Source organism: Dama dama, chromosome 23 (genome assembly GCF_033118175.1).
Source record: "Dama dama isolate Ldn47 chromosome 23, ASM3311817v1, whole genome shotgun sequence".
Taxonomy (NCBI): domain Eukaryota; kingdom Metazoa; phylum Chordata; class Mammalia; order Artiodactyla; family Cervidae; genus Dama; species Dama dama.
In genome coordinates, this window is record NC_083703.1 from 13,511,872 (window position 1) to 13,524,794 (window position 12,923).

General features: G+C 41.8%; 1 protein-coding gene across 3 annotated transcripts in view; it reads right to left on the reverse strand.

The window, feature by feature from the left end:
- Nucleotides 1-12,923, reverse strand: part of PRKCQ (protein kinase C theta) — a 139,245-nt gene that overhangs the window by 109,477 nt on the left and 16,845 nt on the right. Inside the window, exon 1 of one of the 3 annotated variants that reach the window (XM_061126028.1) lies at nt 11,913-12,125. The exons of the other annotated variants lie outside the window; for them this stretch is intronic. The gene's annotated coding sequence lies outside the window, so the exon portion shown is untranslated. Of the gene's footprint in view, nt 1-11,912; nt 12,126-12,923 lie in introns of those variants that run through there. 3 annotated transcript variants of the gene reach the window in all.

Consider the following 12,923-nt stretch of genomic DNA (forward strand, 5'->3'; position numbering starts at 1 on the left):
AAAAAAATGCCCATGGCTGCTCTGCAAGATAGAAATCATCATCTCTACTTTACAGATGAAGAAACCGGGCTTGGGTTACAAGGTTAAACATCTCACATGAGGATTTGCAGCTGAAAAAAAAAAGGAGCCAGGATTCAGCATCTGCATGTCCCAGGCAGCCAGAGGGTCTATTCTTCAAGGTGAGTGTCCCTAGAAAACTTATTTTTAACGGTTTAAATTATTTTACATACCCTCCAATTAATCAAATGTGCTTAGAACAAATTATTTATTCTGACATTTCACTACTTTGGTTTCCCTCGTGGTTCAGATGGTAAAGAATCTGCCAGTAGTGTGGGAGATCCGGATTCGATCCCTGGATCAGGAAGATCCCCTGGAGAAGGGAATGGCAACCCATTCCAGGATTCTTGCCTGGAGGTATTCTTGCATGGACAGAGGAGCTTGGCGGGCTACAGTCCATGGAGTCACAAAGAGTTGGACATGACTGAGTGACTAACACTTTACTATTTTACAATTACTTTCCTTCCAGTTAGAAGTACCGAGGAGTCACAATGTATGTTTTGGAAGAAAGGGTGACAGCAAAAATGTCAGTATCAAGTTAATATCTATCTTTATCAACAGGTGCAGGACAGATCTAAAGATGTGAGGCACTTCTGGGTCCCCACCTGCCCCACCCATGACCAGGGCACCTAGCACTTCCTCTGTTTGTCTCCAAAGCTGCCTAATTAATTGCTATCCTCTGGGAAGGCCCTGTGTAACTGCTGAGGATGAGATCCCGGGAAGAAAAGAAAGAATGTGTTTGTTTATATAGTACTATGTTTCACCTTTTCTTTATTTTCAGACAGACCCTCAAGTCTGTAAGTCCTACAAATTACTTTGCTCTCTGGGTTTAGTTTAGCATAAACAAAGCATTTCTTTCTTTTCCAGTCAATTATGGGGTTGGTCTCCCCGAGCTCTCTGTTGTGTTCGATTCTATCAATCAAACATGCAGAAGTCTAGTCTGTGACACAGATGACACCTGTACTTTCAGAAAACTGAGGAAGCTCTATTATTTCAGGTGACTAGTAAAATACTCATAAACTTTTACCAGTTACCTAATTTTTCTTAAGAAACAATACAACGGACATTTTCTACATAGTAAAACTTATATTCATTGCTTTCTCAGTCTAGACAGGCAAGATTCTTTTAAGGACAGATTTCCAAAAATTTGACTTTTCTCCCTGAGCATACTTCTATTATGAATTGAGGGTAGAGTCATTAACTCATATTAAAGAAAAACATTCTCAGGACAAATAATTTATGTGTTAAGCTACTATTTGGGGAGAGCTTCAGAGAGAGTGGTTTGCAGCAAACAATGGGGGTAAATCAATCTGAAAGAAGTTAAACTGTTTGTCATAGTCCCAGTTTTAAGCTTCACTCCTGCACCTATTTGACATCTATTCCAGAAAGATTGTGGATGGCTGGATGTCTCCACCGAAATCAACCCCACTCAAGATTCTCCCTTGGACTTGCCTCTCTAATGACATACTGTCAGCTTAAGTACCAATTTGCCCATCTAATCAAGGACCACAACACACTGGTAACAGCAACCAGTGACACTATAATTAAGTCCCTAGTGATTAATTCTTATCGACTCAGGCCAAAGGAGGATTACAAATTAAGATAACTGGAAACTGGGTCTTGACTTGCAATTTGATTCTTTCTGCTCATCCTCAATACCTGCATTGATCAGATAACTATTCAACATTCTCTCTTACCTAACAGAGATCCAATCCAACTAATGTATCAAATCAGCTTTGTTTTCCTGAGTGACAGGGTCTGCTACCCCTTCAGACAATCACTGTTACCACGCTGGGAACAGATCTCTAAATCACTGAAGCAGGAGCTTCTCCAATTCAATTAAACATGATGATAATGACTATGCTGTCACTAATGTGTGACTCAAGGAACTAGGGACATGAGAAAAGTGTATTCCTTCTACCTGATCCTCATGACGTTTATAATTTAGAAAGGGAGGAGAAGGAAATGATTATGTATGGGCCAAAGCTCTGTGCTAGACACTGGCCATCATTTTTCATGTTCTCATTAAATCCGTACATCGACCTTTGAAGAATGGGCTACTGATCCCATTTTAAAGAAGTGAAAGTTGAAGACTAAAAAGGTTAAAGTAGAATATTATTCAACCCCATGTCATAGCATATGTCAGAATATCCTTCCTTTTTTATTGAAGTATTTCCTTCCTTTTTAAGGCCAAATAATACTCTTTGTATATGTCACATTATGTTTATCCTTTCACCTGTCAGTTGCATGACGAATGGAAACAGTGGGTTCCACCTGCTAGATATTGCAAATAATGCTGCTATGAACTTCGGTGAGCAGATATCTTTTTAAGATGCTGCTTTCAATTCTTTTGAATGAATACCCACAAGGCTGACTATTGGATCACACTGTAATTCTAGTCTTAATTGTTTTGAGGACCTACTACATTGTTTTCCATAGTGGCTGTGCCATTCTACAGTCTCCACAACAGCATCCAAGGGTTCTAATTTCTCCACATCCTCACCAAAACCTTATGGTTTTTTCGAAGTAGCCATCCTAATGGGTGTGAGGAGATATCCCATTGTGGTATTAATTTGCAATGATATTCGAGTATCTTTCCATACACTGCTTGGTCATTGGCATATCATCTTTGGGAAAATATCTATTCATGTCATTCATTGATTTTTTTAAGTTGGACTCTGTTTTTTGTTGTTGTGTTGTATATAGCTACTAGTTTTAAAATTGTACTATAAAACATTTCAGGCATATAAAAACATAAAAAATAACTTGATGAATACCCAACACCTACAGTCCAACCTAAAACAGAAAACCTAACCAAAATATTTGAAGCTTCCGATATCCTTCTCCTGACTGAATTCCCTTTCACACTCTCACCAAGAGAACTACTATCCAGACTCCAGAGTTTATTATTCCCTCCATTTTTATACATGTAATAAATATCTATATATCTATTTCTATTCTACTATTGCCTATTTAACTGACTTTAAAACTCAATATATAAACTGTTATTTACATTCTTCTGCAACTCCATTTATATTTGTGAGATTCATTTTTCTTGGTACATGTAATCTCAACTATTCATTTCATTCACTCTATAGCTGTGGTTCCCAAACTTTTTGGTCTTAGGATTCCTTTACCTTTTAAAAAATTACTGAGGCCACTGAAGAGCTTTGGTTTAAGTGAATTCAGTTAATGAATATTTGTCACATCAGAAAATAATGATGAAAAAAATCAGCAGTGGCCACAGGACTGGAAAAAGTCAGTATTCATTCTAATCCTAAAGAAAGGCAAAGTCTATGAATGTTTAAATCACCATACAATTGAACTCATTTCATACGCTAGCAAAATTAGGCTCAAAATCCTTCAAGCTAGGCTTCAACAGTACAAGAATTTTCAGATGTACAAGCTGGATTTAGAAAAGGCAGAGGAACCAGAGATCAAATTGCCAACATCTGTTGGATCATAGAAAAAGCAAGGGGATTAAAAAACAATCTACTTCTGCTTCATTGACTATGCTAAAGCATTTGACTGTGTGGATCATAACAAACTGTGGAAAATTCTTCACGAGACAGGAATACCAGATCACCTTACCTGCCTCCTGAGAAATATGTATGCAGGACAAGCAGCAACAGTTAGAACCGGACATGGACAACAGACTGGTTCAACATTGAAAAGGAGTACATCAAGGCTGTATACTGTCACCTGCTTATTTAACTTATATGCAGAGTACATCATGTGAAATGCCGGGGTGGGTGAAACACAAGCTGGAATCAAGACTGCTGGGAGAAATATCAACAACCTCAGATATGCAGATGATACCACTTTAATGGCAGAAAGTGAGGAGGAACTAAAGAGCCTCTTGATGAAAGTGAAAGAGGAGAATGAAAAAGCTGGCTTAAAACTCAACATTCAAAAAATGAAGCTCATGGCATCTAGTCCCAGCACTTCATGGCAAATAGATGGGGAAACAATGGAAACAGTGACACATTTTATTTTCTTGGCCTCCAAAATCACTTTGGACAGTGACTGTAGCCATGAAATTAAAAGATACTTGCTCCTTGATAGAAAAGCTATGACAAACCTAGATAGTGTATTTAAAAGCAGAGAAATCACTTTGCTGACAAAGGTCTGTCTAGTTAAAGCTATGGTTTTTCCAGTAGTCATGTATGAATGTGAGAGTTGGACCATAAAGAAGGCTGAGCACCGAAGAATTGATGCTTTCCAACTGTGGTGCTGGAGAAGACTCTTGAGGGAGATAGTGAAGGATGGGGAAGCCTGGTGTGCTGCAGTCCATGGGGTCGCAAAGAGTCAGACACGACTTAGCCACTGAAAAACACTGCCACCACAATTTCTGAAGAGGAAAAAGTCCACACCAGCAGCTTTAGGAGAGAAGTGAGGCTCTGAGCCAGGAATTAAAGGATGCTGGGACTGGATGAGAGGAGGTGAGATGGGGGTAGGCAAATGATATGAAAATAGTTCCCCTTTTTGATAGCCTGGTCAGCAATATTTAGAGGCAGTGGCTAGCTTCAGGGCCTGAGGAAATGCTGTGGCTGATGCTACTTCCCTTGAGAACCCTAAATTTAGAAGGAACCTCCTAAGGCCACTGTGCACTGCTATGGGGCGAGGAACACCTGGGATTTTGTCAACTTGCTGGAAGATGACTGCCATATAAGATATTTCTTCTAACGCATCACATTCAAATTTACTTCTGCTGGGAAGAAAGATTATTTCCATTAAAAATAACTGACTCCAAAGCTATCATGATTTATTTGAGCCACCTCTTGAGAAGTGAAAATCAGTTCCTGTCACCTCTAACTGACATATAAAGCAGTGTGGTTATTTATTTGCATATCTTAGTAGGAAAACCTCTCATTTGTCTAAGTGATGCATATATTAGCTATTTTTAGGAACTCCTATTGCAGACAACATAAATTCAGATGAATAAAGCAATCCTCTGAAACAGATTGCTAAACAGAAAAATATTTACCAAACAGCAATTCTATGCTATCATTTAGATGGGAGAAAAATATACTGTTTCTGACATGCACAAAACTGCAGCATCCAGTTTTGTGCATGTCAAAAAAAGCATCAAAGTAGAATTTATGGGGTTCCCAAGTAAATTTGAGTTACTTTAAGGATAATGCATTACACCAACTTTATAACATTAATGTTTTATAAGCAGACTTTAAAAATAGAGAATGGTTTAAGACGGACCTCCATCAATGGAACATTACAGTTAGAATTATTACCTTCCTGTTATTCCTTCTTATTTTATGGATTATGCTTTAAAAACAACAAATAATATGAAATAGATAAAACAAGCAAACTCAGAGACAGAAGATAGGGTGGTGATTACCAGTGGCTCAGGGGAGGAATTTTGTCCAGAATCTCTGCTTGGGGTGATGAGAAAGTTCTGGAAATGGATAACTGGAGTGATGGCTGCATAACATGATAAAGCTAATGAATGCCACTAATTCTACACTTAAAAATGGTTAAAATGGTGAAAATTAAGCTGTATGTACTTTTAGCATAATAAAAAGCAACAAATAATCTAAGCATTTATTATTGAATTCACTAACAATATTTTAATAAAATTTCATTCCTGGTCCATTTCCTTTCCTGTTTCCTAAGTAGGCTGTCCCTCAGTTTTTCTCCTTATTCTCCAAAACCATAACTCTGTCTTCTCCACCTTCAGCAGATGAAACTATTTCATGAGAAGATGGAAGTCTCATAAACTTGCTCAACTTTCTTCCCTCTGGTCCAACTTACCTCTTCTCCACCTGTTCTCCCCCAGGTGTGTCCTATGTATGATCACATTCCAGGGCCACATCCCTGGAACTCTTCTTTTCCTTGACCACCCAACCCCCACCATCCTTGTGATCTCACCCCCTCTCCAACGCAGGAGCAACAGAGGATGAGATGGTTGGATGGCATCATTGACTCAATGAACATGAATTTGAGCAAACTCCTCAAAGACAGTGGAGGGAAGCCTGGCATGCTGCAGTCCATGGGGTCACAAAGATTCGGACAAGACTGAGTGACTGAACAACTGACCCCTACTCACAAATGCGCTCGTGTTCCCCATCCCTGACAATCTGTGACTTTGCTTCTGCAGATGTGGTTGCGTCTCCCCTCCCCCAGCAGCAAGCATCCCTTCCCACCATCCGGCAGCTTCTCTACCCTCTCCCTCTGTCTTCTATACCCACCACTCTGCTGACTTGGCTCTCCCCAAGGGCACCAATGATGCCAACTTCCAGATCCAGTGGCTCATTCTTAATCTTCTTCCTCCATATTGCACAGCACTGCTGACAGTCCTTCCCCCTCTGCCTGCCGTTCCATCTCTTGGTCACTCTTTCAGCTACTGTTAGTTCAGCTTTCTTTACCTAAACTTCTGAAACACATCCAGGTTTCGACTTGAGTCCTTTCTGGCTAATCACACCCACATTGGTGGCTTCAGTGATCTTCTACTTAGTGGTAACTTCAAAAAGACAATCTTCTTGAACTTCACTTGCACGCCCTTCAGTCCTATAGTTTCAGCTACACACTGCATCACTCCAAGCGTCTTTCTGCCAGCTCAAGCACAGCCAGAACAAATACGAGTTCCACCTTTCCTTCAGTGCTCGGGCCTCTCTGCTCTCCCCTGTCCTGCTCAATGGAATCACCGTCCACTGACTCTTCCAAGCTAGAAATATTGGGATCAACTGTGAGGACTCCTTGATTTTTACCTCTTACACCCAACTGTGCAACAAGACCTGCCAGCTCCATCTGACTGTTTCTTTTGTATTTGATCCTTACTCTCCCATCCTTTTGACTCCCCTGGTGGCTCAGACCGTAAAACGTCTGCCTACAATGCGGGAGACCCAGGCTCGATCCCTGGGTCGGGAAGATCCTCTGGAGAAGGAAGTGGCACCCCACTCCAGTACTCTTGCCTGCAAAATCCCATGGAGGGAGGAGCATGGTAGGCTACAGTCCACGGGGTCGCGAAGAGTCAGACATGACTGAGCAACTTCTCTTTTCTTTTCTTTCTTTCCTTCTTTCTCTTTCTTTCTTTCCTTCCTTCCTCCCTCCCTCCCTTTCTCTCTCTCTCTTTCTTTCTCTCTCTTTCCTTCTTTCTTTCCTTTCTTCCTTCTTCCCTCCCTCCCTCCCTCCCTCTCTTTCTTTCTCCAATCCTTTAGCTTCACAACTTCAGACCTTTTCCCTAGATTATTACAGTAGTTTCCTAATTAGTACCGGCTTCCTTATCTTTGCATTCCCTCTATTTGTCATCCACCTTAGCCATAAAAGCAGCCTTTCCAAAATCTCTTCAACGTTGAAAAACATAAAACTTCTGTCTACAATATGAAGTCCAGACTCAAAAACCACACGATTTCTTTCTTATGGACGAACTTCCAAACTTTAAAGAAACTGAACTTTGGCTAAAGATATCGATTAAACCAGGCGCTTAAAAATATTTTGGTTTCTTAAAATGTGTTCCTTTAAATAGTTTTGTCTCAAAGAAACTTAAGCAAAACAAATCTTCCCTCACACAACTAGTAAGATGAAAACAGAACCTATAATGTTAGTTTAAAAAAAAAAAAGCTTAGTAAACACAGAGAGGAGATATATGCAGAAACCCACAACTGATTTAATTTGCAAAACCACAGCTTTAGCTCAACTAAAGTAAAGATGACTTAGATAAAATACAACCAGAAAACTGAGATAAAAGAAATGGGGTAAATAAATTAAGCCGATGATTTAGCAAGCAAGTGTCATGGGTGTATAGCATGAAAGTCTGAGAAAGCACTTTGGACAAAGAAAGGTGATGGATTGACTCCAGAGAGCCCCTGGGAGCAGAAGTTCTTAGGGGAACCCCTGCTTGCTGGAAGAGCATCATTTCTTGGACCACGTCCCTTTCACTTGTGATGATACGGTCACTTAGTTTCAGGAGAAAAAATAAGATTTTACAGGTTGATGTTCAATTTTTGAGGTTGGGATGGGAGATCACTAGTATTTATTAAGGCTCCTCTGCAGCCAGAATTAAGCAGTGGAAGTCATGAAAACTTCCACTTTCTTGACTCCCACCACCAACCAGCTGTGATACCCTGAATATCTCATCTAAGCCCCAGTTTCCTTGCCTTTAGAAAGAAGGGTCTAGATATACAGAACAGATTTGTAGACACAGCAGGGGAAGGAGAGGGAGGGACGGACTGGATTGAGAGAGTACCATTAACATGTATACACTACCGTGTGTAAAATAGATAGCTAGTGGGAAACTGCTGAATAACAAGGGTAGCTCAGGTCAGTGCTCTGTGATGACCTAAAGGGGTGAGGGTCAGAGGTAGGCTCAAGAGGGAGGGGAATCTATGTATATTTATAGAGGATTCAAACTGTTGCACAGCAGAAGCTAACATAACATTGTAAAGCACTTATCCTCCAATTAAAATTAAAAATAAATTTTAAAAATGAAGAATCTAAAGAGAAAAACATCTGTCCTTGCTAAAATTCTGTACTTAACTATTTTTATCTCAATACTATTAAAATCAGAAAATGCCAGGAGTATTTATCCTTAGGGGAAAGAAGAGGGGAAAGACTATTTTCAAATTGACTAGTGGTGTTCCTTTTCTAGTAAACTATTTAGGCAGTACCAAGTGCATTCTCAGGGCTTCCCTGGCGGCTCAGATGGTAAAGAATCTGCCTGCAATGCAGGAGACCTGGATTCGATCCCCGGGGTCAGGAAGATCTCCTGGAGAAAGGCATGGCTACCCACTCCAGTATTCTCACCTGGAAAATTCCATGGACTGAGGAGCCTGGCAGGCTACAGTCCATGGGGTCACAAAGAGTCAGACAATACTGAGCAACTACCACATACACACACACACAAGCGTGCTTTCTCAGGCACAGTGAAGCATGTTCCCTCCAATAAGGAAAGGAAGTGACAGATTGGGGGCTTGGGCTGCAGGGGTGGGAAGTAATCCGACAGCCCTTTAGTTTCCTTCTACTCATTTGCCTGTGTGCTAAAATAGCAGCAAGAGGCATTAAAAAGTTCTGGATGTTTTGGAAAGGTAGAGACCCTCTTTACTAATCAGAATCATAATAGTCAGAATCCATATATCTATTCAGGTAACAAATAAATAATGACAACCTAAGTCCCAGGCATGTACCAGCTTAAAACAAAAACCACCACCCAGTGGTGAGAAAGGGGTCAGGGCAGGCCTCACGGACGAACAGAGAAGATAAGGGCTATGCATCACTTGGAACCAGGGAAGGACAGAACAGGACTTCTCTGTATCACCGGTGACTTGTCTGCACCTTCTTTTTCTTTATACCCATGGTTCTTTTTTTGGTAATTTTTTTATTGGAAGATAATTGCTTTGCGATATTGTGCTGGTTTCTGCCATACATCCACACAAACCAGCCACAGATATACCTATGTCCCCCCTCTCCGGAACCTCCCTCCCATCCTCCGCCCCTCTGGGTGGTCACAGAGCACTGGGTTGAGCTCCCCGTGTCACACAGCCAGTTCCCACTGGCTATCTATTTTATACCGTAATGTAGAAGTTTCCATGCTACTCTCTCAATTCGTCCTACCCTCTCCCTCCTACACTGTTTGCGCAAGCCTGTTCTCTATGTCAGCGTCTCCATCGCTGCCCTGCAAATAGGTTCATCAGTGCCATCTTTCTAGATTCCATACACATGCCTTAATACACAATATTTGTCCTCTTTCTGACTAACGTCACTTTGTTGAAGTTTGTTCACAGAGGCTCTAGGTTTTTTGCCTCATTAGGACTGATTCAAATGTGTTCTTTTTTAAAGCTGAGTAACAGTCCATTGTATATATGTACCACAACTTTTGTATCCATTCATCTGGCTGAGTAACAGTCCGTTGTATATATGTACCAGGATTTCTGTATCCATTCATCTGGCTGAGTAACAGTCCATTGCACACACGTGCCACAATCTGTGTATCCGTTCATCTGTCGATGGACATCTAGGCTGTTTCCATGTCCAGCTATTGTAAAAAGAGCTGAGTGAACACTGGGGTACATGTGTCTCTTTCAATTACGGTTTTCTCAGGGCACATGCCCAGTATTGGGACTGCTGTGTAATATGCCTACCCATGATTTTATGGCAGTGAGTGCATAGCAGATATTTTTCCTCTCCCTCCCACTCTATAGAAAGCAAGCACTTAGTAATCTAAGAACAGGCCAGGTTCCAGAAATTTCTCTCTAATTCTTCATTCTTTTTACTGTAACTTCACAGCACTGTCGTGAGCTAGATGATCTTACATACTATTTTTTGTTTGATTTTTAATGCCTTTCTCCTCCATGAGGGTTAGGACTTTGGCTCTCTTTTCTCCCTTGTATTCCCAACACCACATCCATCACTGACAATGATCAATGAAGGGCTGGATCAATTAGTATCCGTGGACTGAATAATTCCCTGCTTGTTCTAAGTCATAAAAGTTCCCATTTTCTCGAAGTTACTGATTAAGCCACTCTAACGTGTGAAGACAATCTCAGTGGTACTTGCATTTTTCAGAGGATCTGTGTGCTGGCAGAATTTCTGGTACCGGCAAGAAAGGAGGACCTTCAGGTGGTTACTGGAGGGTATTTTGAGATCAGGTGGGAAGGAGCATTCCAAAGACGGCCACCCTTTGATTTGCTAGAATGTCTACTCCAAGAAAAAACAAATCCCTCTCTCTGTACTCTTAACAGACTCCTCCTTCCCTCTATGGGCAAACCCATAAATCTTCTCCAAGTGCTGGCCCAGGAGGGTTGCACAGGGTCAGAAGCATAAGGGTCCATAAGGGTCAGAAAGATAAGGCTAAGACAGAAGCCCCAGAAAGGATAGGTACGCTTTGTTTCTGCCCTGAAGACAATGCATCATGGGTGTTCTGCATCTCAGTGGTTATCACAATTTTTTTCTGTTTATTCATTTTCAGGACTAACATTTATATTCCACCTCTGAAAACTGTCCATTTGCTCAAATATGAAACACCTATGATATTTCTAGTTGTTATCTTGCAAGCCAACCAGGAAAATTAAGTACAGAGCTTTGAGATTTAAAAATTATTCTTTGGAAAATATTGGCAAAACAAGTGTTTTCTTGAATAAGGATATCACTTTGAACTTTCTGGAATCTTGGGCTTCAGAACTTATCAAATAACAACAATCAATAAATAACAGACATAAAAGGGATCAGAAACATAATTTGAATCTTACCAGTGATTTCATAGATACGCGAACATACTGACTTAAAAGCAGATTACAAAGTTATCTCAGGCATATATTGAGAAACAATATAAATGTGTCTCACAGCATGACAATGTATCATTCCTCTCATTTCCAGAATTGCTTTACAAAGTCAAATTTCAAACTGTAAAGTTATTACCAAAGGAGATTAATCTGGCTGCATTTCTCACTCATTTTTAATTAAACACACTTTCTTCTAAACAGCTCTTTGCAAGTTACAGTAGTCAGCATATACATATGTGTGTGTGTCCACAGATGATAGACTTTGCCATTTTAAAATGTGCCCCCCCCAAAAAAAAATAAAATGTGCCCGAAACCATAACTGATACAAGGAGGGAAGGAAGTCTCATAACTCATTTCTTAGAATTAACACTACTGTCTGGTAATATTTTTTTAAAACATGAGTCAGTAGATACAGTATATTGTCTAACTCAGGCTGAGCCAAGCGGAGCATCAGGAACACAGATTACAGCATCAAGCTGCCTGGGTTCAAATCCGAGCTCTGCCGTTTAGCAGCTCTGTGACTTTGAACAAGCTGTTTAACTCTTTCCTCATCTGCAAAATGGGGACAATAAGAGGACCCACTCAAGTAGGTTAACAGACATAAGCTGATCAGAGCAGTACCTGGATGCAGAAAAAGCTCGATCCAAGTTAGTTGTAACTATTAGTCTTGAGTTTATCCATTCAACAGAGTCAAAGGAATGACGATCGTGTTTTCTTCCTCCACCACTTAGCAGAAAACATTTTCTCACAATGATTACTTCCTTTAGGGTTGTTTTGTCAAAAAGCGGTTCTGCTCGTTCAAGGTGGGCCTTCCCGCTCCCTCCCCCGAGTAGCACCACTTCCCCTGAACCTCCTCACCAGCGTCAAGCGCAACAGTCAGTTTCACTTTCACGTTATGCAGCCAGTGTGGCTGGGGAGGCGAGCTAGTCACTTAAGAGGCACCCAAGTGAAGTAAGCACCACCTTCTCCCCTGCCCTCCTGGCCAGGCAGTCACCTGTGGAGAAGGTGTGCGGAGAAGGGCTGAGATTCTGTACTGTTTGGCATCGGGGTGCCCTGCCTTTTCGTGGCAGGTCTGGGATGCCCTTACGGGCTGCGCGCGTATCTCCATGAATGCACACAGCCGGGTCCGATGCCAGCTTCCTCCCTGCCTCTTCCCTCTTAATCGTGACCCTGGGCTCGAGCTGACCGCTCTGTTTCAGCTGCTAAGCTCGTGTCTCACGCTCTGTGTCTGGCCTGTTCTCTCTGCGCGGTGGCGGTGCTGCGTCCGCCCCTTCGGTTCCGTCACACGGCTTACTTTCACAGCTCTGACCTCCCCCTCATCACACCCGCCTTCTTCCTGTTTGGGGTTTTCTGGTCTTCCCTCCAGGCACCCCCCTGCTGTACCCTGGGCAGAGATCACACCGACGCCCTAGCTATGGACTGAGCGCCTGCTGAGTGGGGCAGGAGCCCAGGGGGGACTGGAGAGACAGACCCGCACCCCTGCCCTCAAGGAGCTCACAGTGTGGTCGGGGCGGAGGGGGTGTAGTTACTGCTGAGGTGGCTTCCGGCACAGGAAGCCGGGGTGCTCACTCAGGGGGGAAAGGATGCTTTAATTAGAGCAGGGGGTGGGGGCACCTTTGCAGAGGCAGTGAT